Below are 27652 nucleotides of genomic sequence, written 5' to 3' on the forward strand. Positions count from 1 at the left end.
GATCTGATCTTCGGAAGGACAATAAACTGGCTTGAGGACATCTTTGGCAATGAGAGATCTGATATGATGATACTTGGTGTCCACATGCTTTGTCTTTGAATGAAAAACTGGGTTCTTGGCAAGTTTGATGGCTGACTGGCTGTCAATGAATAATGATGTAGCTTCTACCTGAGAAATGCCCAAGTCCTGCAAAATTCTGTGCAACCAAACAATTTCACGTGCTGCTTCCCATGCTGAAATGTATTATGCTTCTGCTAAAGAAGTGGCCACTGTAGCTTGTTTCTTACAACTCCAAGATATTGTTACTGACCCCATGTTCATTAAATAACCTGATGTTGATGCTCGATCATCAATACCCCCGGCAAAGTCGGCATCAGAATATCCACCAAGTACAAAATTTTTAGTCTTTTTGTAAAGAAGACCAAAATCTTTTGTTCCTTGGATATATCGAAGAACTCTTTTGGCTGCATTCCAGTGGTTGTCTCGTGGTTCCTGCATAAAACGTGAAAGAATACTGACTGCATAAGATAGATCAGGACGAGTATTTGTCAAATAAATCAAGCTGCCAATCAACTGTCTGTAAGTTGTACTATCCACCTTTTCCCCCCTTCAAATTTTGAAAGTTTCAAGTTTTGCTCCATGGGGGTGAGAACTAGCTTGCAATCTTGCATGCCAAACCGCTGAAGAACCTCTGTTGCATACTTACTCTGAGAAATGAAAATATGATGTGGACATTGGAAGACTTCAACTCCAAGATAGTAGTGAAGTAATCCCAAATCTGTCATCTTAAAACCTGCATGTAACTCCTTTTTCACCTGTGCAATATGATCATCATGGTTGCCAGTAATGATCAAATCATCTACATACATAACAAGAATGACCAGATATTTTCCATGTTGTCGCACATACAAAGTATCATCAGATTCACTTCATTGAAAACCAACTTTCTTAAGGTAGTCATCCATCTTTGCGTACCAAGCGCGGGGAGCTTGTTTTAATCCATATAAAGCCTTGATCAATTTGTAGACTTTATGTTCTTGTCCTTCAACTTCAAAACCTGGTGGTTGGGTCATATACACTTCCTCCTGTAAATCCCCGTTGAGAAAAGCACTTTTCACATCCATTTGATGAACTTTCCATCCTTTTTGAGCGGCCAATGCAAGTGTTAATCGGATGGTGTTCCATTTAACTGTAGGAGAAAAAGTTTCCTCATAATCAATGCCTTCCTGCTGCGCAAAAACTTTTGCAACAAGTCGAGCTTTATACTTTTCAAGTTCTCCCTTTTGATTATACTTAATTCTGTAAACCCATTTGCATCCTATGGGTTTAACATTTGCTGGACAATCAACAAGTTTCCAAGTGTTGTTATCAATTACTGCTTGATATTCTTCAACCATAGACTGTTGCCATTCTTTATGTTTTACTGCTTCTTTGTATGTGGAAGGTTCAGTAAAATCATTTGCTATCAAGGCAAAATTGCCTTCACTTCTATGTGCCCTTATGGTGCCTGTTTTATTCTGCTCATCAGGCTTTACATCTTTCAAAAGTTGAACTGCCCATTTTGGTAGTTGGTGCTCACTTGTTTGTGCTTCTGTAAAGTCTCCATCGTTGTAAAGAGGATTAATATAAACTGATGTTCGTCGTTCAGGTGAATAATGTGGAGAATCACTGTCAGAAGAACTGCTGCTGCTTGGAGATGTGGATGAACTGCTAGAAGACCCAGATGATGTTGTTGATGTAGATGGACTGGATGACTCATCTTCAGAGGAAGGAAAATCAAGTTCATACCAATTTGGTGAAGTTGGTTGACTTTGCAGTTTTCCATTTCTTTTACTTCCCTTAGTTTCTAACTTGTGAAGAAGATTTTCAATTTCTTCAGCACTTTTACTCTCAGTTTCATCAAAAATGACATCCCTGCTCACAATGAATTTTCCATTGGTCAAAAGACGATACCCTTTCTTCTCATTAGAATAGCCAATCATTATGCATTTTAAACTTCTTGAGTCAAGCTTAGTTCGTTTTTCTTTGGGAACTAAGGCATAACAAACTGACCCAAAAACTCTAAGATGTCTAACTCGAGGTTTGAAACCAAACCAAGCTTCATAAGGTGTGATTCCGTCTAAAGAAGTAGTTGGAGATCTGTTTCTTAAGTAGACAGTTGTATGTATTGCTTTTGCCCAATATGTTGGACTTAACCTCTTGAAAGTTAACATGGATCTCGCCATTCCTAACAAGGTGCGATTCATTCTTTCGACTACTCCATTTTGCTGTGGAGTGTAAACATTTGTAAGATGTCGTCTTATGCCATTTTCACTGCAATAAGTTTTGAATTCATTTGAAGTGAATTCTCCCCCATTATCTGTCCTGAGAGTACCTATCTTTTCTTTGACTTCATTTTCAACAAGTTGGCGAAAAATTTTAAACTTATCAAATGCTTCTGACTTGTTCTTCAAGAAGTAAACCCAAGTCATTCTGCTGAAATCATCAATGAATAATAAGAAATATTTGCAACCACCAAATGAAGTTTGTAGTGGACCACAAACATCACTGTGAACTAGTTGTAGCCGCCTGTTTGCACGCCATGAACTTGTTGGAAAACTTTCTCGATTTTGTTTGCCATAAATGCAAGCTTCACATTTTGCATTTTCCCTTTTGAATGTGGGAAGTCCTTTAACCATTCCTTGTCTCTGCAATTGAGAAAGACTCTCAAAATTCAAATGTCCATATCTTACATGCCATATTCTTATATGTGAAATACCTGTAATCACTGCCCCTGCAAAATCAGAATGCCTTGGAATAATTGTCCCTTTCATCCGTGACAGTTTTCCATCTTCATAACCTATCATGACTGTTTTCAAGTTCTGTTTCACTGAATTAATCTTCACTAAACCATCTTCCATAATCACCTGATGTCCTGCTTGTCGAATCGTGACTAAAGAGAGCAAATTTTTCTTAAAACTGGGTACATACCATACATTGGAAATCATTTTTTCTCCAATTCCAGGGAGAAAAACTTTTACTACTCCTTTTCCATAAGGAGTATGTTTTGTATCATCAGTAAGAAAAATGGAATTAAGTTGGCAATCTTGAAAATTCCAGAAAAAGTCACGTCGACAAGTCATGTGCTGAGTTGCCCCGGAATCCAAGATCCAGGCATCTTCATAGTCACTTCTAAGATGGGATGAAAGTTGTGATGCTGGCAAGGAAGTAAAAACATATTCTGAGTTATCTTCATCTTGATCATTGGCAAATTGTGCTGAATGTTGCTGAAACTTGGGAATTTTATTAAGTGAAGTTCGACAATCTTCAGCATAATGGCCAACTTTGTTACATCTTCGACACACAATTTGACTTAAGTCTCTTCCTCTTCCTGAAGATTGTCCTCTGCCTCTGCTTTGACTTCTATTTTGAGATTGTCCTCTACCTTGATTATTATATCCTTGTCCTTGAAAATTGCCTCTTCCTTGGTTGTTTCCTCTACCTTGAAAATTATTCCTTCCTCCTCTGTTAAAATTGTTTCCTCTGCTTTGGCTTCGACCTCGATTATGTGATGCTTGATTCTGATTCCATCTGCCTCTGCCTCGAGAACTATCTGCTGATGACTTACTAGTGCTGGTCTCTGTGAGAAAAACATCTTCACCAACTTTCTTCTTCTTCCCAAAAGTTTTATCATGTTGAGTTAACATTTCACAGAGTTCATCAAACTTTAGTTTCTCTAATTTCCCAGTTACTTGTAGAGTCTCCAAAAAATGCGTATAGGAAGAAGGAAGTCCAGCAATTACAATTGTGACCATAAAGCTATCATCAATTGCGGGAAAACCAGCATTAATAATTTCTTGCCTAATATTCTTAAGTCTTGATATATATTCAAGAACATCTCCGCCTTCAGTTAATTTTTGTTGCAACAATTTTAATTGTAGATCAACTTTCTTTGATTCAGGCTGAGTATCAAAGAGGTCTTTAAAAGTTTTCAAGGCAGACCATGCATCTGTAGCATTTTCTATATGGACATACATTTCATCATTCACAGACGATTTAATAAGAGCTAAGGCTTTAGCATTCTTGATTTCCCATTTTTCTAGTGCAGTTGCATCTGTGGGTTTATTCGGCTTAACATCTCCATCACATATTCCCTGCCATAATTCATTGTAAATGAGTGTGCTTTCGATGAGACGATGCCATGTTTTATAAGATTTGGTGCCTTCAAGTTTGTCGGAATCAGAAAACAAATTAATCAACTTAGACATTTTAACGTTGAAGCGTCGTACCAAGAATCAGAACAGAAATGACAAGATAGTCAACACAACACACCACACAAAAAAAAAACACGATCTATCGGGGCTTGGCCTTGACCCTCGAATAGTCGTCAAAACAGGAGACAATTGACTGAGCTTTGCACTTGGCTCTAGTCAATTTTTCAAATTTTTACAAGGCAACTTTCAAAATTTGACTTTTTACAATGGTGCTTTTGCACAATATGGTAAAAAAGAAATTACCCCCCTCAAAGTAAAATTACTTTGAGTTATACTTGTCCCTTCAAAAAATTACAATTAAAATCCCCTTATTACTCCAAAAATTTACAAATCACCTTATTACTCCACAAACAATAAATTCCCAAAAATTAAAAAATCACCAATCTCTCCGAAATACAATAAGCCTTCTATTACAAAAAAAACTTTATAGTCCAAGCTGACAGGGCTTCACTCTGCGTTACACTGACATGCTGACAGGCTTCACTCTGGCTTCAATGTGGATTCGAATCCACTGCTTACATAATACAATTCCCTTTTATAATTTGCATGGCATATAAGGATCCAGATTTCCTTCGAAAAATTCTACCCCAAAGACGAGTTATGTTAGGAGGAGTACAGTCGAATGCCCCAAAAATTGCCATTACAGTTAAAAGATGAAGAACGGTCCATTTCTTGCTAGGCAAGTGGAGATTGCGGCCTTATCATTCTCCTCTGCAGTGAAATTTGTTTGGAGTAACCTCCATCAACTCACAATAATTTTGTTTCCATTTGATCACAACAATATGTTTTCTTTGCTGTAGGCTGGTCTCTTTTTATGGAATCCAATCTCGAATCCTCGTGCTTTGTTCAATTCTGTGGCCCAAGGAACAAGACAAACAAAGACATACGATATAAGCACAAATTCAGCTGTTCAAAACATCAAAAATTACTGGTGAAACATCGCCTGTACATTGAAACAAAAATGAATTACGCAGTCCAGAACGCATAAAATATATTGTTTTCCTTTTAAATAGGGAGAATTTACAGTTCAAAACGACATGTGTAACTTTCGAAACAAAATCGAATTCAGCCGTTCAAAGATGTCCTCATATAAGATGCGTTCGCAGCATTTAAGGTGAGTCTTTGGAATATCCACTTCCGCTTTGCTTTAAAGTCTGTTAAAGCATGTCGACCTGTTGAAAGCTTCAACATTCCTTAAATTTCAAAGTCCACGGGCAATTTTAGCGAAGCGTAGCTCGCGATGCTAGGAATAGAGTACCCTTCAATGAACTGAAGCTGTGAAAAATCGAGTCTTTGAAGGAATTTGCAGCAATAAAATGCAATTTGCTGTGCGTAAGAAAATTACTATCTGTTGTGCGTAATGATAGGCTGCTGAGCGGAAGGAAATTAGAGTCTAACGCAATCTTTGAAGGGATGTTGCCTGCTAAATATCGGGGGCTTATCGCAAAGGCTTACATCGGAAGCAGGATGTTGTCTCGCTAGAAGGCAGAGTATTTGTTCAAGGATTTAATCAAGGAAAGGCTTCCACGCTTGCCAGATCAGTACTCGGATTAACCACTGAACATCAGAAGTATGGCTTCTTTTATAACCAGAAGGGCAATGTATGATGCAGGGGTATACGATTCGGTGGATGATGTAAATGGATTCTCTGGTTTTCTAGATGAGATGGCAACAGTAATGAATGAGAATACGATGGCAGGTATCCAGAATAGCCAGGCACGGTCTCGACCTCTCAAATATTAGATATTTAGCTAGCTCCACAGTTAAAAAATTGATTTTCAAATTTAAAAATCTAAAATCAAACAATAATAAAATTTATTCTCTTTTGAACAAAACTTGACAAATTTCATACCAATCATTCGCTAAACAAATCAATGGAGTTTTCCAAAAACTTGTAGAGCTGGAATCTCCTCCTCAAATCAACTGCAGCATTACTGGAGCTCTGATACCACAATAATGGCAGAAGTGTCTCAGACACGTAATTTTATTAATCAGAAAAAAAAAAAAAAAAAAAAAAACAATTACATAATTGATTTTGCAAGAGTTTACACCCGAACTTCACAAACACTCTTGCAATGCGCTATTTATAAGCTCCATGTCCTAACTACCTCTAATTATGGATCACTTATTAAATAACAAGTGTCCATATACAATAAATGCTATTCAAACCAACTAGCTAACTAATCTCCTAAAATAGAGCCTAAGATATGACACATTTGGAGAGTCATATCTAGTTACAACAATATGCTAATTCTAAAAGTCTCCATTAAATAATTAAACATTCTAGAATAATAATTATTAATTTAATATCTTATATTAATAATTATTTTATTCTAATTTTATAACCTATGATAAAATTGTATTTTTGGATCATCTAACAAAATAGAATGGAAATAAGATAGCTTGGGTGATGGTAGCTTATCTTTGAGAAGAGATGTGGCGGCTACGTGCCTCTGAACTATGTTACAATGAGGCTCAAGGGTCTATTTATTATTGGAAAACATGATAAAACCTCAAACAACCAAAACCCTACCCCCAGGAAATGTAACACCAAGAGTTTGTGGGCCCCGTTGGGGTTAATTGGGTAGTCAACTTCCCAGGGTCGTAACTTGGTCATATTATCTCCGTTTGGAGCGTATGATACCTTGTTGGAAGTGTCTCACTAAGTACGATAGGTTTCACCACAAGACCTTACCTACAGCTATGGGCTTGTCACGGACCCCAAAAAAATGTCGTTTAGGGGGTCAAAACTGCTTTGGAAGTTCAAGACCCAAAAACTGCTAAAAATAGTAAATGTTGAAATGAACAAGGAAACCAATGAAATTGAATGGGGGGTCTAGGTGGAATAGGCGGGTGGCCACCAATATCCACCTAGATCACCATGACAAACCAATCATAAAATCAACACAATAACCAATACATGTGCTCGTTGATCTCAATAAGAAATAACACACTATAACATATGCATAAAACCAATAAAGTTAGGGACTTCCACGTACCACCCAATCATAGATTGGGTTGAGCCAAATATTTCTTTCAACGAATCACCCTCATGCCATATTCCAAGCATGAATGTGGGATCACATGGGATAAACCAAAACAAAACCAACCAAGGGATCCAAAAGCTAAACCACTTCAATCCCTCAACCACATTTATTTCACCTAAACTAGTCTAGAAAACACCCAAACCAATACAAGTTTGGATGCATCACACTTTCTTCACCATACTCAGAGGAATTTTTCTGTCTCCACCCACCTGTCAAGAATTCAAGAAGAAAACCATCTCCACACTCAACCCTTGGGAATTTTCTTGAGACCACCTCAACCAGGATCTAAAATCTACTAGAAATCTATAGCTTAACCAAAATGAGGAACCCATTATATCATGGCTATCTAGGAAATAGCAAAGTCAAGGTTGTACATCAACGTCAATCCAGGCAAATCCCATGCCAATGACAACAAACATGACAAATAAATCAATGCAGAGACCATGCATCAAATCCCAACATGCTAAATCACATATGCACATTGTTACGTGCAAATCCACAACTATTTTTTGCCCTTGCTTGTTGTAGTCCAAACTTCCTCTTGCGCTCCCTTGCTTGTTCCTTGCTTTCTTGCTTGAGTGTTCCTTGTGTCCAAGTGCTTTCTCTCTCTGTTGCTCTTCTCTTCTCTAAGTGAATGCTAGAATGCCCAAGAGTGTGTGAATATTCTCTTTCCTCTTTTCTTTTATTTTTTCCTTTACTTTTCCTTCATTTTCTCTTGCATGCATATTTGTATCTCTTCATCTTCATTTTCTCCTATTTTCCTTTATTTATTGTATTAAATTGTCATTTATTGCCTTTTTCCTTTTCCAATGCCAATGTTAATTTCCATAGCCAATAATAAACCATAATTGATTCCCAATGTAATATTTTCCCCTCCATTCAGCTTGGAATGTGTCCCATGACCTTCATCTAATCTTATTTACATGGAAACTTAACATAGGGTTGTTAAAAACCCCTCCCCCTTAGGGGAACACCATCCTTGTGAGGATTCCAACCTAGGGTCCTCTAACATAACTAAATTCTCTAATTTGAAATACAATAAAACAAGAAATAACTCATTTCTAACTAAACATATAATCGATGATATTTTTCCATTAAAATTTATTTCCTACAATTAAATAGTGGGAATTTCATTTCAATCACTTACATGAGTAATCTATAAATAGAGGAATACTTGTTTCGATAGCCTAGATGAGATGCCCCTGAGCTCCTGATCCGGCTGGGATGCTCTTCTTGACTACTGACTGGATTTACCTCCCAGCCAACTAGGAAGTAATTCCTAGCCCAGGAAACCTCCACAGGTTCCCTAGCCCTCCGAGCCCAAGTCCAACCAGATGTAGTGTGTCCAAGATAAACAATACTCTCCTTCTCTCCCTTCTCTCTTCCCCACCTTACTCTCAAAACAAATCCTCCAAAACCACAACCAAACCAATACCAAAATCAAGCCAAGGATCCCCCCTCCTTCCCTCATCCTTCCCCTTTTATGCTCCCCCTTCTCCTCTCCACCTCAACCACCTCTCATTAATGTCATAACTACTCCCTCATCCTTACATTTGACTTCTCTTCTCCCAAGTAAACATGAGAGGACATTTGGGGATGTGATATGAATATAAAATTGGGTAATTAATTTGAGAGAACCATGTCTTCTCCCAAGTAAATATTTTGGGGATGAGAGATGAATATATAAATTGGTAATTAATTTGAGAGGACCATGTCTTCTCCCAAGTAAATATGAGAGGACATTTTGGAGATGAAAGATGAATATAAATTGGTAATTAATTGGAGAGGACAATGTCTTCTTCCCAAGTAAATCTGAGAGGACATTTTGGGGATGAGAGATGAATATATTAATTGGTAATTAATTGGAGATGACCATGTCTTCTCCCAAGTAAATCTGAGAGAACATTTTGGGGATGAGGTATGAATATATAATTGGGTAATTAATTGGAGAGGACCATGTCTTCTCCTAAGTAAATATGAGAGGACATTTTGGGGATGAGAGATGAATATATAAATTGGTAATTAATTGGAAAGGACTATGTCATCTCAAAATTTAAAAATTTGGGGAGGTAAATTGGGAATAATAACAAAATTTATATCAGTACTAAATTTATAGTTTCACCAATGTAGGTATGTACCAATATTTCTTGATAATTATAAGTCAATATTTTAAGGTGATTTAAACCCTAGTAAAATTTTCATGATAAGATTAAGTAGGCATTACATACACTCCTCCTTCAGAAAACTTTGTCCCGAAGTTAGAGTGTAAAAGATACAAGGAGTTCGAAGCAGTTTGGAAATAAGGCATATCAAAATAGAGAGAGAATTATAGTAGTAAAATTTGATAAGTCAGACAATGACATCATGTCCCATCAAGAGTCTCCAACTGATATATATCCTCCTATCCTTCCTAACCTACTTCCATTCCCACCCTATCCATCCTCTGTTGCTATATATGGTGGCATCGGCTATACCAATCTAACCACTGATAAAACCAATATGGCAGAAGCATCGACTATATCGACCTAACTTCCCCAGTAGGCAACTGGCAATCATCATCACACATCTAGGGGAGCGTGTCCACCACTGCCCTCCCATGATTCCAGGTTTGGAGGTTACACAGTGGGAAATACTTCCACCCCTCCTCACAACTAGGGTCAACACCCTAATATGGACCACACTACAATGTTGGTTGGACTTGTCATCAAATAATCCAGTCAGGTCGTCTTGCCACCTATCATTTACATTTTACTCATGTCATAAGAGTGCATATCAAGTAGATACCAAATGTAATAGAACATTGTACATCATACCTTTCCTCACTGGATGTCTCGACCTTCCCAATGGAAGAGTAGATCTTAGTTATCATATAGTTCTTCCCATTCAGCGGGTTAGTTCTCATCCATGCATATACATAGCAACAAAATAGATATAGACACGTGATCTTAAACATCATCTTATTAAGTCTAGTATCCACGTATCAATTTTGTAGTTCATACTGGAAATAAATCTTACATTAGATAAATCATAATTTCACTAAGTCATTCATTAGATAAATCATATCCACTTAAGCCATACATGAAGCAACAATAACTCTAATAAGTCATGCACTAGATAAATCATAACCAAGTAAGTCATACATTAGGTCATACATCAAACATTTCAATCATCAATACCTAATCCATCTAATGATTTATGTAAGTAGTTTCAGTTATCCAACTAAATGCATCAATATTGCATAGCGTTCATAAATACATAACATGGAATTGAAAATAGAGCCTTAGCATAGGTAGCTATCTAAGTCAAGATGGACATCATAAATGGTCAAAAGTGAGGGGTAATTGCGATATACAGTCTTTGCGTCCTCCCGGGTAGCAGATCTTGGGTTATACTTGTCCCATTGTATCTTAACTTGGTCCACCAAGCGATGCCAGAGCTATCGAACCCTATGGTATAATATGCATAATGGTGTTCCCACGTTTGAGACCTATAATTCCCTCCAATCAAGTTTGTGGGATTCATCTGAAACATAATGTTATAGGACAGATACATAAAAACATCATGAGTTTTATGCAAGTGGGGTGGTAGTACAAGACAATAGGAAATTGGTCCAATTTTTCTCTTTGATTCTAAAAGGTCTTATAGATCGATGTGGTAAATTCACACATTTCTCAAATTGAATAGGAATATAATAGATGCTTGCATAGTCTTCCAGCGCATAATGGTAGACATTTGTACAGATTGCTTTCCCCCCCTTTTTTTCTATAAATCTTTGTTTGTGGGTCGCACAATAAGGAAAGAGATTGTGTCATCATTGATGCCCTGGGCTTTATTCCAGGTATTGGAAAAGATGCCTCCCTTTGCAGGAAGGAATGGAGAATTTGATCATTTTTCTCTACCCTTTCTTCAAATAATATTTTGTTCTACTTGCTTGATGTCTTCAAAAAGTTGGGAGGTACACATCCCCTATAACAATGTCAAAAAAAAATTAGGGACGATGTAGGGTTTGAAATACCTCACTCAAAATCCACTTAGAAACTTGTCAACAAGTCGAATCTGATCACATACACTTCTGACCACTCTTACAACCCTTCAACTCTTCAAAGGCAGTGTTGGATTTGTTTTTGGTATTTTCTAATCTATTATTGGTAAAATGCTAAAATTAAAAATCTACTTCAAAAAATAAATGCCACTATCTTCCATCTTCATACATTTAAGAGCTAAAACATCAATTGAATATTTGTGAAAACTTTGTAGAAAATACTGAAAACAAAGCAAACACAAGGGGTGGATTCTTCAGTCATGATAGGGCTGGTCCAATCAACAATCAACCCAAATGCATCTACAAAAGACAACTTTATCGACACTCAGATTGTTTTAAGCCATAAAAATATGTATCAAGCAGTTTCCTTCCTTGCTTCTATGGTGAAAGGTAAGGTTAAACGGTATAGAATGTTCAAAAGAAATTAAATAAACCCCTTGAATTCTATAGGCCAAAACACTCATTTTTAAATGCAAATATGCCTTTATAAGCACATGCTAGGAAAGAAAATAAACAAACTCGTGAAACTATGCAACAGGTGGAAAAAAAATAGATAAGAGTCTCTAACTTCCAAACCAACTATCCAAGATGATGCACATAATTTAGATTTTTAACCATAAATGAAGACATGGTTTTCAAATTTTAAACTAGAAACGAAGACATAATTTTCAAATTCCAAAATAAAAATTTGAAATATCTAAATTATACCAAATTTTGTGTTTCACATTAGGAAGCAATATCTACACTATACAAATTTGTGTTTCACAATAAACGACAACTGCATTTCATTTTTAATATTCATTCCTCATTAAGATGTAAGTAGTAGGAGGAGTTACCTGGGGTTATCTCAGGTGGTTAGGTGGAACAATTATTATCCTTCTTACTCGGGTTCAAATCCCTGCTAGTGACATGATGGGCTTTGATGTTTTTGATGTGGATCAATTATTATCCTTTTCACCCAGGTTCAAATTTCACATTGTGACATGATGCTTTTATGAACCATTTGTTGACTACCATGATTATCATGAAATTAATCTGGTTTATCCTAGTTACCATTCTTAGAATGAAGGTAAGTGCCCAGTGCATTTCTTTAGGATATATATATTTCAAGCGAGGAAAAAGGAAAAAGAGAAAATAAGATAATTCAAAGCTGCAGTGTGTACCTTGGCCCAAGGGGTTGTACAGAGACAGATTCAATGAATCAAAATAGAAAAACTGCATAGAAGTACAGGAATAGAATGAGAATACAATTAATTAATGTTCTTAGGTAGAGAGACCATCATACAATAATTGCATGCTCTGCTGCCTATATAAAAGTAAATGATATAATGTACAATTTCATCAACTCGAGAGAGATGAATCAAAGAATTAAAAGGGTGGGATAGATTAGAGAGACAAAAATAGAACCTAGAAAAGTAGATGAAAGTTTCCAAGACATTCTTTCACAACCTCCTGCCCAACGGTTCCACCAATATAACTACCATGGGATACAACATGTTATAGACATTTTTGTGCCTCGCATCATGGAGCATGAAATGTCGATAATTACAGGGATCCTCAGTCCCTAAACATGTTGTTCTTACCCCTAAAAGAACAAGGTCATCAAACAACAGCACTTCCAATCAGTTCTCCACCTGAAAACACTTCAAAACAGGCTTATTTTGGATCATGTCAGCTGCTTAACTGAGCTTCTGCGCTGTAATGCAACTGTCCCACTCTGTACCTGCGCTGGAAGTCAAAAGTAATGAAGGCTACCTGCGCTGGGCGAGATTGGCCAAGTGGCACAGTCATCCTGCAAGGTGTCAACTGCCCAGGAAGCTTCCAAACTGACACTTGGTTCATCAGATTCGCCTTGTGATGAGTAAGAGGTACTTGATCACCATGTGTAAGCAAGGATCTCCAAGTGGACTCAAGAACTGAAGATTAACTGAAGAGGGAGAGGACACAAGGCAGCTTCATGTCAGTCTCAAGCTGACTCATCCTCTCTTCTTCTCTCCTATATATAGAGCTCTTCTATGAGGTCTAAGGAGGCTGGAATTTGGTGTAAAGCAAGGAGGTGCTGTTGGATTACAGTTAGAGCTATTGGGTGATTGTTTTACTAGAGGTGAAGAGGAGAGTTCTTGCTGCTGGGGAGGTGCTGCTGGATTGGAGCCATCATTGGTTGTAACCTTCTCAGAACCCTGTTACTTCTATCAATAAAGTTTTGTATGTTCTCCTATATACTTGTATTGCATTGATGTATTGTATTTACATGTATATTTGATTCACTCTAATCCATGCATCAGTTATGAGTACTTGTATCTTGTAGTTTCCTCTCTCGTTTTGTGCAGGGCTTGTGTGTAGCTGGACCGGCAAAGAGAGCAAGGAGCTGGGAACAAGAGACAAAGAGAGAGGATCAAGATCGACTAAGCGAAGGATACCAGGTTGGTTGATCATTTCTTCCCCCTCTCTGTACTTTCATAAAGGAAAACATCAAAGCTTTACTTTCAGTTGTTGCTAAAGACTGTCACCTTTAGAGTAGGGATAGGGTCATCCGCATCGGATACTTTTCCCCACAACAAACTGGCGACTCCGCTGGGGAGCCTAGTATCTTGTTGGTGTTTGTAGTACTTTGCTATTCATTTCTTGAAGAAAAGAGTACCAAATCGAAAAGCTTTTGACTATATCAAAAGCGAAGTAGAGGGACTGCTACTCTTGCTCATTTGCTGAGCAAATTCAAGATTTGAAGAGCTTATCTACAAAAGACTCTTTACTCTTTGTGATAGATCTTCATCCTCTTGATCATACCTTAGCCTGTACTTGACCTATAGCTTTTTATTTCATCAAAAACAGTGCATTTTTGAGCTTTTTATGACCCGGAAACCCTTGTAAACGCAACTCTCGTGTCTCAGTGCAGGCTGTCCAAAGGCAGTCTGCATTTCAGCGCAGGTACTCCCTTCGGGAACTGCGCTGAAAGTCAAATTGACAGACCAGAGCCTGCGCTGATCCAGTTAGGCTATGTCCTCCTGAGGTTTCCCATTGTGTCTGAGCCCTGTTTTCACTGATTTCTTGCTGATTGCTTGCTGGTCATTGTACTTGCTGTAGACCACTTCTCCTTGAAATTATTCCGCCTCAGTTGTGTGATGAAACTGTGAATGTTCTTTCAGTATTTCTTGTTTCAGTTCCAGTTTCCCATTGTGAAAAGCGAACCAGTATAGCTGTGACCTCTTAGATCCTGAACTGTAAAAGTGTCTTTGTGATCTTAAGAGCTAGTTTTATTACTATTCATGGCTGTTTGAGTTTGTTTGTTTTTCATCTTATGGTTTGAATTCATATATTTTTAGTGTCGAAACAAGTACCTGTAAGGTGTCTTTTCATTTTAGACAAAACTTGTTTGTTTACGCTTCAAATTGAATTCGAAAATTATACAACAGTTTCCTTTTGTCTACATCAACATTAAGGGAAAAGAAAAGAAATACATGCATCTTGCATTTGCATTTTGATGAGTTTGCGTGATTGATCTAGGAGAAAGTGCATTAGTTTGTGCTTTGTACTCTGTGTGGAAAGATAATGTTTTTTTCTTCTCCCCTCAGTAGTTAGGATTTTCAAAGCTAAAAAGATTTTAAAGCTTGCTTATCATTTTAGCTGCATTTAGGAATTTGTACCTGTACATCTCGTGGTGATCCTGAAAGACAAACTGTTAAGAAAGATCAACATTAAAATAAACTCAATTTACATAACAACGCTTTGTAACATAACGCAAACATCTAGAGGTCTAGGTAGAGACGTGTTCCGGCGTCGTTAAACATAGTGACTGTCGATCTCTACGAAGGTGGGTGATTCCTCCTGAGAGTCGGTGGCACTAACACGGACTTGTGCTCCCGCGTACCGTCGCGTATATTGGGAGACCCCTATAGGCTTTTATCCTTTATCCTTAGGAAACCGTGTCGGCCGCCCTACTGATCGCGATGCAGTGAACACAGCATTCACGAAGATCGACCACCCATACCGTAAAACGTATTCTGTGGTTTCGCGAAAGGTTTGGCACACCCTCTGCCTAGATCTCCAGAGCAGTTTCTTTTGGCCTTTTTCAAACTCTATAACTGAAAAAGTCCAACCGAGCATTTGTCACTTCGGGCTCGTTAATACATCGAAGGCGACTAGAGTCATCTTTAGCTTTTTCTCGACTCTTAAAACATGAAAAAGCAAGTTGTGTCTAAAGCGTCGTTATAAAATTTATTTTAAGTGGAATAATCATCACCCTTCCCTCGTTGATCTTCGAAGTTAGTCCACCACAAGTGGAAGTTCCTGTAAAATCGCTAAGAAATCTTTTGGATAGACTAGATATGTCTGAACAACCGTCGACATCTAGGACTGTGTCGTCCGACACAGCAGCAGCAGAGGCTACTACTGCTACTCCAACGATGTTCGCTGGTATACCATCTATCCCGGCAAGTTGTCAACAACAAGCCGGAGTCCCATCAGGGACGATGACATGGTTAGTTCCTATTTCTTCGTCCGGATTATCATCTGGTATTTCTTATGTTGAAACTCGCCAAATTGATCCATTTGGAGGTCAACCTAGGCAATCGATCCCTTTGAGTTCTGGATTGATGACATATGGGGGGCAGTATGCCTTTTCATTACCTCCTTCGGGAGGATGCCCATCCGTGAGTTCACAACAAAGTTCAGGTCAAACTGGAATTACATCCAGCAGTTGGGTACCAATACTGCCTCAACAACCAGGAGTTGTATATTCTATGCAACCAGTCCACCCTGTGTCGAATGTTGCCACTATACCTGGTATGGCGAATGTGTCGCAAGTACAAGCGCCATCTGTTGTAATACAACAACCTCTTGGCTCAGCGACTCAATCACAATCTCAGGGTAGTGCCTCCTTATCTGGAGCGACTCAGGCTCAAACAAGTACTGTGACTACTCATCCTGGTCAATCATCCAGTATTGGTCAACAGCAAATGGTCCAACAACCAGAGCTGTTTCAAACTCAACAACCGCCATTCCAGCAATCATATCAAGGACCTGAGCAACAAGTCTTTGTAAGTAATGGGCAACTATACTATAATGGTTATGCCCATCAACCTTGTCTAAGTTGTCAGCATAATGCTGGTCTGCAAAGACCCATTGCTCAGGCGATACCATCTTATCCTGGATATGCTTCGCCTAACCTGAACCAACAGTTGCCCTTTGTAGCAACTCTAGAACTACCAGATCTAAACCGGCTGACGAATGATCCAATTGCTTATGCCCCTTGGTGGCCAGTGATTCCACATAAACTTCCGTCAGATATTCCTAAATTTAATGGAAATCCGGGTGAAGACCCATCGAATCACGTGATGACATTCCATCTGTGGTGTTCGTCGAATACCTTGAATGATGATTCGATAAGGCTTCGCCTCTTCCAGAGGACATTGACAGGTCCAGCGGCTAAATGGTACATTGAATTGCCAAGAGCCTCTTTCGACAATTTCAGCTCCTTAGCCACGACTTTCTTAACCCATTTTCAATTACCGATAAGGTATGAAACAGGGACAGAACTCCTTACCAACTTCAAACAGACAACGGCCACTCACATATCTGATCATATACATGAGTGGCGACGTCGTCGTAGAATGGTGAAAACTTACGTTCCCGATCAGCTGTTAGCTGAATGGTTTATAAAGTCGTTACTTCCAGCTATAACGGAAGATGTGGCCAAGGGAGGAGTCGTAACAGAGGAGCAAGTCATTGCTCGTGCTCAATATTTAGACTTAGTATATACTCAGTCGGGCACGCTCTACGAAAAAATACCTGACGCCCCTAGACCTGAATTTTCAATTCCTCCCCCTCCTGGATCGAATACTAACTCTCACGCCAGTAATGGCGTGACTGGCAAACGCAAAAATTCTAGTCAAAATGCAAATGAGCGACTTCTTGCCTCAGAAGTAAATGCCATGTCGACCGACAAGGGCAAACAACTGAAGCAACCAGGGGGCAAGAAGAAAAAGAAAAGGAAAGGGAGACCCCCGACAGGGTGTCATATATGCGATGAGGATCATTGGACGAAAGATTGTCCACATATAGCTGAAGTTAAGAAACTCTTCAAGAGTTCAAAAAACCCAGCAGTATTGACTGATCCGTTTCCTAATCCAGGTCAAAATATGGTTGCTAATCAAAATGCTTCCGGATCCCAAGTGCTTATGTTGTCCACCTCAAAGCAGCAAAATAATGCTTTGACAAGGAGTAAAGATTACGGGAATCCAAAGCTGTCGAACAACAAGGTTAATGAACGACCTAGTAGTTCAACAACAACTTTGACCGAAGTTGTGCCACCCATCGTTCCTGAGCCAATAATAAAGTCGCCAAAGGGAGCAGTACACAAATCGACATTTAATCCTCGTGCCAAAGGAGCACAGAATTATAATATAGTAAAGGACCTGGCCCAATCGCCGTCCACTATGTCGACACTTGAGGAACCACAAAATTACCCCTCCCAAGAGCAAGCTTTATTACCAGCAATAGGTGGGATTGGCCCAATGGATTCCAATCTTGTGGCCTTTGATCATAAAGGATATGACCCTCAGTTACCAGCTCAACTAGCTTTCCTTATTCAAGTGAAAGCCCTCAACAAAACTGTTCATCGAACAATTATTGATGAGGGGGCATCTACATGTCTTATGTCGATGAGTTGCTGGAAAGAATTAGGATCACCACCCTTGTCGAAATCGTCAACGACGTTAAAAGCATTTGATGGACGATCATACACTCCATACGGGATTTTAAGTAACTTGCAAGTTGAACTGGGGGGCAAAACAGTAGGAATTGATGTTGAAGTAATTGATGGAAACCTCGATTACAACATCCTATTAGGAAGGCCCTGGATCTATGCCATGGCCGCGGTTGTGTCGACCTATTTCAGGAGGATTGCATTTCCCTCCCAAGAAGGAATTACAATTGTCGACCAACAAACTTTTCTCCCCAACAGTTCACAAGTTACAGGAAGCATTCCAATGATCCATGCAAGGAATCATTTTTTCCAAAATATCGGAGTAGGTTTCCTAAAAGACCTTGCCTTAATGGGTACTTTCGCCCTACCGCCTCCAAGTAATCTGGCGGAAGTGGCCACAGTGGAAACCTACAAAATGAAATCTAATCCAATCTTCTGGTTGGATTCAGAAGATTCCTAGATATTTTGTCGGCGCCGAGGACGGTTCTTATCTCGTGTCAACCTCGTTAAAAAATGAAACAAGGAGTCATGAGGATAGTTCTTCTATTATGTCAACCTCATTAAAAAATGAAACAAATCCCCTTTTCAAAATTCAAAGGTAAACCTTCATTCCAACCACCGAGTTGATTGCAATGAAGCTTGGGGGGCACCCTCCTTTGACATGCGTCATTATGATGCTGGGGGCATGCATAAAACCGAGCAGTTTTAGCACATAGTTCATGCTCGTTAAAAAAAATAAACATAAGATTGAGCAGTGTTTTGGCGCATTCAAGCTCATTAAAAAATGAACCCATCCCGGTAAATAACCATTGTGTATGTAACCTCATCTGCCATAAAAGCCCTTGGTCGTGTTCTTGCAGTCTCACCTCCATCCGTTCATTTGGCCAATCGTTCATCTCCATATGTTTGTTTACCCATTTTGAGGAACAACTGCGAAGAGTGATTTCACTTAGCCATCCTTGTGACACTGCCGTGATTGGAAAATTCCAACCTGTACCTGGAATCCGTAGCTATCCATGTTTATCACTCGTTCCTCAAAAGACGAGTCTTCTTTCAGCTCTTTTCACTGACTCGTAAAATATGAAAAGTTTGCCGAGTTTTGGCCTTCCAGCTCGTTAAAGGATCGGAACGCTATCCCTCCTCTAAATTTTAATCTTTTTGGACCTGCGGGATTATTGCACAAAAGGATCGAGCGCTTGTCTTGTTCGGCTCGTTAAAAGTACCGAACAGCCATCCCTTCTGTATTGTTTTATACTTTTTCGGACTTAAGGGATTTGCTGACGAAAAAGGAATTATGGAGTTAACTTTCTGTACCTTTTTAGACTCTCTAAAAATGAAAAGGACCGAGTTTTCTTTGTCGTTAGACTCGTTAAAATGATTAAATAGCGACAAACTTGTCTTTAGACGAGAACGAGTTTCCCTATCGCTAGGCTCGTTAAATCATAGCGATGGGCTTGCCCGAAGGGCAGGTTATAGAACAAGCATATGTTATCCTCCTCAAGCTTGACAAAAATAAAGAGGTACTGGTCAGAAATGACTGGGGAAAAATTGGGAGAACATCAAAGTTTAAAGGTAGCAAGTCACTCTTGGACATGACACTTTTCCTCCGTACCATATCGGGTTGGGTTGTTTCATTCACCGGTCTCATCACCATGGTCCTCGCCACACCATCCACATTTGGGGTAATGCTACCGATCCATCGCATCAGTGTCTTTATATGTTCAAGAGGGGTCATTCTGGAAGTGTCAACCGTGTCCCATCCACTACCATACATTATCCTTCATCCATTCATGATCGCCACCCTGAATCATATTTCACAGTTTGTTTTCACCTCCACTAAAGTCATTAGCTCCGTTCCGTGTCATTGATGTGGGATTCATTAAGTCCCTCCTTTGACGGATCACTTCTTGTCGACTTCAGCTCATTATCCAAGAAGTTGATCTAGGAACACCCCCATCAGTACTTTGAAGCTTGCATGCCTCAATGGCAAGTTTCTCACTTCCGGCGACAGGTATACATCAATGACCTTCGACCAGAAGATTTTGCGTGGCGTTCGACGCCAAGTCCTTTATTCACGCCACGCGAATTGTACTGCAGTACCTTGAGGGTCATTATCATTATCGGTGATTCCTCTCGCGCTTGTTAACGGTTTTTCATCATCGACTGGTAATCAAGCGATGTCTTTCCATGTTCGACTTCAGCGCAATTCTCACATGGATCGACTTGTACTTAGAGTGAAGATCGAACGAGTTTGAAGACCCCGGATCTAGTTTCATCCATCCGGGCTGCGATATATATTCAGGAAATATAAAAGCATTTGCCATGTACATCATTGCAGCAGATGATCATCCTATTCAAAGGATGATAATTTCAGCAGAAAATTATTAGTCTACCTTCAGACGATCGTCTGTCATATGTACCAAAATGTATTTATAAAAGCTGAGCATGGGAATGCCCGCCTCAGCTAGATCATGAAAATAGAATGAAAAATAATGTATTGTATTGTATTGTATTACAGGGCGCCTCCTCAGCACTGGAATGAACTTCGGACCCTCTAGATAAAGCATTTCACCCGATAAACGGCCTCATACTTTAGGGGGCAACTGTTATAGACATTTTTGTGCCTCGCATCATGGAGCATGAAATGTCGATAATTACAGGGATCCTCAGTCCCTAAACATGTTGTTCTTACCCCTAAAAGAACAAGGTCATCAAACAACAGCACTTCCAATCAGTTCTCCACCTGAAAACACTTCAAAACAGGCTTATTTTGGATCATGTCAGCTGCTTAACTGAGCTTCTGCGCTGTAATGCAACTGTCCCACTCTGTACCTGTGCTGGAAGTCAAAAGTAATGAAGGCTACCTGCGCTGGGCGAGATTGGCCAAGTGGCACAGTCATCCTGCAAGGTGTCAACTGCCCAGGAAGCTTCCAAACTGACACTTGGTTCATCAGATTCGCCTTGTGATGAGTAAGAGGTAATTGATCACCATGTGTAAGCAAGGATCTCCAAGTGGACTCAAGAACTGAAGATTAACTGAAGAGGGAGAGGACACAAGGCAGCTTCATGTCAGTCTCAAGCTGACTCATCCTCTCTTCTTCTCTCCTATATATAGAGCTCTTCTATGAGGTCTAAGGAGGCTGGAATTTGGTGTAAAGCAAGGAGGTGCTGTTGGATTACAGTTAGAGCTATTGGGTGATTGTTTTACTAGAGGTGAAGAGGAGAGTTCTTGCTGCTGGGGAGGTGCTGCTGGATTGGAGCCATCATTGGTTGTAACCTTCTCAGAACCCTGTTACTTCTATCAATAAAGTTTTGTATGTTCTCCTATATACTTGTATTGCATTGATGTATTGTATTTACATGTATATTTGATTCACTCTAATCCATGCATCAGTTATGAGTACTTGTATCTTGTAGTTTCCTCTCTCGTTTTGTGCAGGGCTTGTGTGTAGCTGGACCGGCAAAGAGAGCAAGGAGCTGGGAACAAGAGACAAAGAGAGAGGATCAAGATCGACTAAGCGAAGGATACCAGGTTGGTTGATCATTTCTTCCCCCTCTCTGTACTTTCATAAAGGAAAACATCAAAGCTTTACTTTCAGTTGTTGCTAAAGACTGTCACCTTTAGAGTAGGGATAGGGTCATCCGCATCGGATACTTTTCCCCACAACACAACACTCCACTGAAACCACTTGCAAAATATTGGAATATATTATAGTCAACAACATTAACATCCATCTTAACCAGCGAACTATCATTTTAAAACCTTTGCCACATCAATGACATATTGGCATCCTCCTAAGATGCAAAATGGAACACCCAAATTTATGAACAAATTTATCTAGGGTTCAGCCAAGTGTACAAGGGGAGGGCAGTCAAACATGGAGAATCATTGAGAAGAAGTTCGTTAGGACCTTCAAGTGCTTCCTTCAGTGCATGAAACTTTAAGAGCTTGTATTTCTTTGCCTGAGAGATTATGCCACCCATCTCATAACGTCCAAAAGTTAGTGGTATCTTCATGGACGTGGAAAGAATATGGTCTTCCAATCTCTGCCTTTCTTGTCTTCCCATCACTAAATTCATTCATAACTTTAACTTCGGAGAAATCAACAAAATCACCATCCTTGAGATGGAGCCTTTCATCATCAACCACACATGACACAAGAGTAGGATTGTAGTTAGAACAGAAGAAATGATGCCCATCTGTGCTTCCACGACATTCACATCAAACAAATTAAGCTCTGTCCCAAAGTCACAAAACATACTGCCAAACAGTCCTCGAAAATTGGATTTGATTAGAGAAATTGACGATTTATTATTATGATAGAAATCGTTTGTATTCAACTGCTTTCTCTACACCTATGTCTTTGAACAATGTTCCCTGCAATTGCAATGAATACGGAATCCATTACCACTTGGAATTTCCATCATTTCCTAGGAAATTAGGCATCAACGAAATTGCCTGGCAACAAAAGAGGTGTTGTTGTCATATCTTAGCTTTAGCATAAACTGAAACTGCAACACCAGCATTTAATTTCTACAACTTATTATAGCAAGCAACTACCTCATTTTTGCCAATATCAGGTTTAGTAAAATAGAAAATTGGTATACAAGTCCTACCTTTCAACATTTGATTGGTCATGCAAAGTCACTGATTCCGCTCCGGCTAGTATCACATCATTGACCATTTCAACCCTGAGGCCTTAAAGGCCAGAGATGAGAACATTTGCACTGGCTTGGCATCTGACAGCGCACCTTCCATAAACTGCCAGATGTCTGTTGTGCAAACCTTCGTCTATGTATTTGCTTTAGTACATGATCAGAAGGAATCGAGTTTGTGCTACCTCCAGTAGAAGACATCATGTTAATTATGTTTTTGTTCTTCACTCAAGATAAGATGATCCATTATTACCACCTCAAAGCACTATCTGTTCTTATCTTGATCTAACGAGGGCAAGGACAAGGACAAAGGATGCACTTTCTTAATTGAGGTCCCCTCTACCATAATATATAGTTGTTCAATATATCATGGCATACAACCCCTTCCTCTATAGTCATGACATCATGAACTGCTCAATTAATTATACATTATGATGACTAGTCATCGTCATTCCTACTCATTGCATGTCTATCTCGCCTTTCAAACGATTTATTTTCCTAAGGCCAACCTTAAACCACCTCAAAATTTTTCATGTTTGCAAACTAGTATGATCTTCATGCCCTCTCAACCTTCTTGAAAATATCTTCACACTAATAGGGAAAGCCAATCAATGTGGCATGTAGCAAGTCAGCTCTCTTGCTTCATTAATACAAGTCTCATCCAATCTCTTGTCTGAATTGTCATACAAAGTCTCTGAATATTTGATCATCATTTTATTTTATTTTATTTTATTTTATTTTTTAATGTTTTTGGGTGAGAACCGTGTTATATTAGCTAGCAGCTTGTCATCTTGAAACTGAATAGCAACCATCTATGGACATTGAAAGAAGCCCCTCACTGTAGGAAGTCACTTTTCGATATCAAACTGTGTTTCATGTCTTCCAAGGAATGCCATATGCTTTTGACTACAAAGGTTCCTTTCATAATGATCGGCACAGGGTAATCAAAAGTGTATGCTAGCTTATAACCTTATCAGGATTTAGTTGATAGGGCTCAAGAACTAAGGCACTGCCCTTGAATTATAATGTTGTCAGTGTAGATCCCAATTAGTGTTATAACCACAACAATCAATCAAGCAAAAACACCAACAAGAAAGAATATTACAGTCATCCAATATGCTGAAAGACAATATGTTTAAGGCTATCTTCCTTTTTTGTTTTTCTTCTTCCTTGACATAATTTCCAAAAATATTTTCACAGTCTGGATAGGGCTGTACATATTTATTATAAAATTGTCTACGTGTAAGTTTCATCATAGTTTTTCAATGTAACTTCCACACCAAAAGCACCTTTGGATCTCAGATTGGCAATCACCTTGTAGCGAGGAAGTACCTGCTTATGAAAATTTACACCCAAATAATCAGGGACTTCTACTAGGTTCCTAATAGGGAACCCCATGTCACTAATTAGAAAATTAACCTTCTCTTTTATAGACTACAATTCATACATAATAATGTGTGGTTCCCTTTCTAACAACTTGAAGGCTTCCCTATGTGACAGTCCTTGTTTAATGAGATATTCAAGGCGTGCTTTCACCCGTCTACTTCCTGTTAAAATGCCCTCTCTAAAATCTTCTCTTGCAAGGGTTTTCTACATTTCAGGTTATTCACCAATGAAACACACCTTGACAACTCCCCACGCACCTTCATCGAAAATACATAAGGATCGTGCATAATTGTTTTCACAAAATGATGACCAGTGAAGCCCAAGCTCTCCAACTCAGTAACCAATGGTTTCAACTTGTCTTTGATGTAGTGAGCCAATAATGTAGGAAATGTGGAGTAGACTCAATCTATGTCCTCTCCTGTCAGACCAATGCTCTTGAGGTACTTGATTTTCGAAGCTAGAGATTCTGTTCTATAAGTGACGAAATTCAGGGACTTCCTCAAAACAAGATATATGGTCCCATTCTTAACTCCTGTATCCCTTAAAACCTTAACCTTTGTTTCTAAATTAGTGTGTTTATTCAAGAATAATAACAAGGGACACTTCTCCAAGCATATGCCTATGTAAGAGGATCCAATTCTATGATCCAACAGAAATTTCACATTTTCTTCATAGTTTAGTGGACCAATAGGTTCCAGCCAAACTTTGCACAATAATTTGAGAGCGTCCCAATAATATCCTCTTTATTTGGGTATTTCTGAAGTCTAGAAAAAAGAGGGTGCCATTGATTCAAGTAGTCAACGTTCAAAATAGAGGGGCAGGAATGCAAAAAGAGTGGCAAGGTCTCTCTGCTTAGACCATAAACCTAGAGAGTTTTTAGGGTCCTTTCCAGTTTATACTCAGAGCATTTTAGTAAAGGTTTATGTTTCTAAATCAAATCATAAATATTGAACCTCAGAAATCCATGCCTTTCAAACAACCTGGTAACTGCAACCAGTCCTCTGTCTGCACAAAGCTCAATCCTAGATGGCAGCTTACTGTCTTCCTTCTTGCCAATGCTCTCCAAAAGGAGTTCAACTTCACTGACGGTATCAACTTCCTTCAAAAGGGTTTGTACTACTACAGGAAAGCTAGAAAGCTGCAAAACCCTGAAGGAAAGTTGCAAAACCCTGAGTTTAAATCTCGTTGGCATAGAGTTTCGAGCATCATTTGGGAATTGAGCATGATGTTAGAAGGTTTTACAAGCTTCTACAATGTCTCCGCAGAAAATGACACATTATAGCAGGAGCAAAGTCTGAAGGCGAGGTAAATTGTTACAATGTTATGGCATTGTATTTTGAGAACACGCGCCCAACCTCTATATTCTTTCAAATTGAATTGTTCGCTCCTACCACGATCCAAATATATAAACACATCCCCTCCTAATTTGTTCATAGAAACGTGACTACTTCTCTTTGCATTTCATACATTTTCTATATCCACTTGCCAAGAATTGGAAAATTCAACAGCTCCAAATGTTACCCAAATATGTTCACACGGACGCATTTCAAAATGCATTATTTTTTTCATGCAATGTTGCCAAAATCGTGGAAATTATTATTCAGACAGACGATATAGAAGTGGGTCTCGATGGGCTTGGCCTCAAAACATTGACCAATGATATTGTCTGCGAAGTACTCAGAACCCTTCAAAGAAGTTTCTCAAAGAGATTACGAAGAAGGATTCCAGCAAAGGTTCCCCATTGTAGAGAGATGCCTTTGGAAAGAGGCCCAACAAGATCAATCTATACGAGGATCCCGAGGTCTTAGAAATCCTTTGTCAGTTAAACAGGGTGTGGGTAAAGCATTGAGATTCTATTCATGGGCTGGAAAACAAGATGGGTTTGCGCATGTTCAACTTACTTGCCAGGAGATGGCATGGACTCTGGCAAGGGCAATCCTACTGAAAACTTTATGGAGGTTCCTCCATGAAATGGCAATAAAAGAAAGTGGTCTTGTAAGAACAAAATTGTGACCTTTGTCATAAAAGTCCTGGGTGTAAAAGGTTTAGCGAAGGAGGCATTGGCTTGCTTTTATCGAATGAAACAATTCAATTGCAAACCAAATTCGATCACCTACAATGTCATTAGCATCTTTGTCACCACATTGTAACTAAATTCAAGCATGCATCATTAAATTGTGGTCTTTCTCGAATTAATTACCTGGTTTGTTTGAACTGGTCCCTGAATTGAAGTTAAAACTGTATTCTCTAAGGAATTGGGTTCCTCACATTTTGCCTGTTCGATATAGGTTTGTGCATTGAATAGCAAACCCACCGTTCCATCATTTGAGTGGTCATATTTTGGTTGTTTTGATTGAATTCATTGTGAATTTGACGTAAAACCATTTCCACTGCATTTGAGTATCCACATCTTGACATGTGGATCGAGGTGAAAAAACAGTGAGGAATGAAGAAAGTGAGAGTAAGGTGGGGAATTTCAGCAAAGTGAGATTTCTATTTTATCAGATGAAAATTTCGGGCTCTAGATGCCCTCCAGATGTTTTCACCTAAAGTATTCTGATCACCTGTTATTGCAAACATAGTATGCATACAAGTATTCAAAAGGCGGTTAATAAGAGATTACAGGAAGCAAATCGATTGTTTAAAGAGATGTGTTACGATGGTTTTATGTCGGACGTTGTTACTTACAATTGCTTGATTGATGACCTTTGTAAGAATGGAAAAATTGATATGGCCCTGGAGATCTTCCGACAGATCCATCAGGATGGTTGTGCTCCTAACAAGGTTACTTATAATTCCTTCATCAGATACTATAGCACTGTGAATGAAGTAGATAAAGTTGTGGAGATGTTGAATAAGATGGAGGAAAATAACATATCTCCCACTTGCAGTTCTTATACACCAATTGGTAATCCATTATGTGAAGGAGGATTGGTTGGAAGAAGGTAGTAAGGTATTGATAGAAATGGTTGTTAAGGACTTTGTTCCAAGATCTTATACATATAAGCTTGTTACTGATGCTCTTAGGAAAGCATGAAAAGATGGATTACCAACAGAAGTAGAGGTATGTAGGAAGATCGAGCTTGGAATTGAAGCTAGGGATATACATGTAAAAGAGTGAAGGGCATTGTCTATACATGAATCCCCAGAATATCACCTCTTCCCATATAGGTGCACAAATTGAGACAACTATGGCATAAAGAAGCATGGAAACTGGATCTTGATCCATTATTGACTTCTCTCTGTGGGAGGCTATAATGGGAGATGGAAAGGGCAACAAATCCAGATTAATTTGTGATAACATGTTCACCAAGGGGAACATCAAGCAGCCCAAGCAAGCATCTATATGCCAATTTCCTTTCCAACTGATACGAAACCAATTATTTGGAAGAGGGTGGAAACGAGCTAGCATCGGTACAATATTGCTAGTCCAACAGCTCACACCGCAATATCTATCACAACACTGTACATAGCTTGGCCTCTGTATGTCATATATATATATATATATACGTGTGTGTGTGTGTGTGTATGTATATTAGGATTACAAATAATTATGAGGGTTACA

The 27652-nt window shown here is 39.0% G+C and overlaps 1 pseudogene; it reads left to right on the forward strand.

Annotated features, from left to right (window-relative positions):
* Positions 1–5825: 5825 nt before the first annotated feature.
* LOC149205228 (pentatricopeptide repeat-containing protein At1g77405-like) lies at positions 5826–27208 on the forward strand (annotated as a pseudogene).
* Positions 27209–27652: the final 444 nt, after the last annotated feature.

Source organism: Pinus tabuliformis, chromosome 1_2 (genome assembly GCF_031772625.1).
Source record: "Pinus tabuliformis cultivar Carrire ecotype Pingquan chromosome 1_2, CPIR1, whole genome shotgun sequence".
Lineage (NCBI taxonomy): Eukaryota > Viridiplantae > Streptophyta > Pinopsida > Pinales > Pinaceae > Pinus > Pinus tabuliformis.